At 42.5% G+C, this 2,357-nt stretch overlaps 1 protein-coding gene across 1 annotated transcript in view; it reads left to right on the top strand.

Moving 5' to 3' along the window:
- Positions 1-2,357, top strand: part of GPR176 (G protein-coupled receptor 176) — a 75,312-nt gene that overhangs the window by 7,587 nt on the left and 65,368 nt on the right. The gene's annotated exons all lie outside the window — the stretch shown is intronic.

Here is a 2,357-nt window from a genome sequence, read left to right as displayed (position 1 = left end):
TTTTGAAGCCGTTTTTGATCCGTCATGGAGTAAACCGGTATAGGGCTGCCATTTCACACATGGCTTTCCCCTTCCGGTAAAGAGCTGGATCTGAAGCGGTTTGCCATTTCAGACTGCACCGCTTTTTCCCGCTTTCCCCCCACTGTTTTTCACCCGTGCGGGTTATCTCCGGCTTTTTTTTTAACATTCGCTTTAGAGCGCTACAGCGCTATAGCAGTATAACAAAACACTCCAGGCATTCCAATGGGATTGATATAATGCTATTCCATTATAGCTATAAAGCAAACATTAAAAAAAAAAAACGCTGGAGATTGCCCGCGCGGGCAAAAAACGGCGGGGAAAAAGCACATCGGAAACGGGAGAGGAAACTGAAGACTACTTGGAAGCGGTTGACAGGTAAAACGCTTCAGCCCCATTTCCTAAATGGGACAGAAGTGTTTGTGTCTGAAATTACAAATATATTCCAATAGGGAACCGGTTCTAAAATGGTTCTGTCTGAAATGACAGACCACAAACCGTTAGTGAACCGTTCCTCTTCCGGATTATATCGTCTGTCTGAAATTCCTCACAGAGTACTCCTTCTTTCTGTGTTATACCTCTGAGGATGCCAGTCACAACTGCTGGTGAAACATCAGGTCCTACAATGCCAAGACCATGGCCATACAGCCCGGAAAATTTACAACTAATGAACTCCAGCCGTGAAAGCCTTCGACAACACATTTTTGATTCTCCAACTCTAGTTTCTGACAAATCAAGCTTTGGAGTTCCCACTCACTGCCAGTTTATAAGTGAAACTGCTTCTTAAATTGGTGTAGACATTGCTGCCTCCCCCCAGCTTTATAGGGATTCAGTGACACCCCAGGTCAGACCCATATGCCTTCTGCTAATCTATTTTGTATGGCTCTAAGAAGTCAAGGGTTTTAAAAAGCATTTATTGCTTTTTGTCAGTATCTGAATTGGCCCTGAGAGAGAATTTTATTTATTGAGGGTATTCATGTCCTGCCTTCTGTGGACACATTTTCAAGATGGCTTGTAACAAAAAATTAATTAAAACAATACAGTTAAGGGGGGAAAAACCCTGACACTACATACTGAGAAAGCAGTAGCAATGGTTTTAAAATACCAGCGAACTGAAAACCCTAACACAGCTGCCAGGGTTGGGCCTGATCAGAGTTGGGCCTCATCAAAGGAGGAGGACACAGTGGTAGATGATGGCATGGAGGTTGAAACCGTGGCAGACCCTGTAGCTCCTGGGTCCTCTGACTCCAGGGGCTTTCAGGAGAAATGCAACCAGTTGTGGTTGCTGGACAAGAAGCCCAGATGGCCCATGAACAGAAGCAAGGGTCAGAGAAGGGCTGCTACGGAACCCACTAGCTAACCCCATCTTGTCAGATCTTGAAAGCTAAGCAGGGTCATCCCCAGGGGTCATTTAGTAGAAAACGGGGTGCAGGAGCTCATTAGCATAACTCATTAGCATAACTTATTTGCATATGCCACACCCCCTGACATCACCAGAAGTGTGTCAGAAGGCAACACGCACCACTCAGGCTCCACCCCAAAAATCTCCAGGTATTTCCCAACTCAGAGCTGGTGAGCCTGCCTGGAGAAAAACTGCTTCAAAACCACAAATTTGTAGCAGGGGATCAGCTTTTCTGAGCGGCTGAAGAAGTGACCAGTGATCCAGTTATGAACAGAGGCTACAGTTCCTGCATTTGCAGAAGTCTACAGATATGGGCAACATCCTCCTCACTTGCTACCTACATGTAATGGTTGATGACTCGGTTTCAATGTATCTGAAAATGAGTGCATGAACACAAAAGCTTATACCCAGAATTAATTTTTTTTGTGCCCCCCGTAGGGGATTTTTTAATTTACATTTTCTATAAACTACAAACTATAAAAACTACAACGAAATCAGGGCAGGGAGCTACATACTATGGGTGAAAGTAAAGAAAACCCACTAAAAACCCAAGAGATGGTGGTCATACAAACTGCTTAGCAAAATTAGCTTATAACTCTAAATTCAATTGAAGTTCATTGAATGTGGTCATCTAACAATCAATTTATATCAATAATATGACTTTAAACACCTCTACTTCTGACTTCTTAAAAAGCTAGGGAAGAACAAGAAAAGCCACAGAAGAAACCAAAACAAAGGAAAAGAACATATACCTCAGACTCACGTGTTCTCACGAGATACAGGGCAAATTTAAAGAAGTCAAACAATCAATATGGAAAGAAATAGGAAGCTGCAGATCTTATCTATAAATGTGAACGGACTAAACAGTGCTCAGAAATGTAAAAGAATTTTTCAACAAATAAACAAACATAAAGCTGAAATTGTATGCCTACAAGAA

This window comes from Gekko japonicus, unplaced genomic scaffold (genome assembly GCF_001447785.1).
Source record: "Gekko japonicus isolate JY-2015 unplaced genomic scaffold, Gekko_japonicus_V1.1 scaffold394, whole genome shotgun sequence".
In the NCBI taxonomy this organism is placed as follows: Eukaryota; Metazoa; Chordata; class Lepidosauria; order Squamata; family Gekkonidae; genus Gekko; species Gekko japonicus.
The sequence above is the reverse complement of the archived record's forward strand: the minus strand, read 5'-3'. Positions and strand labels throughout refer to the sequence as shown.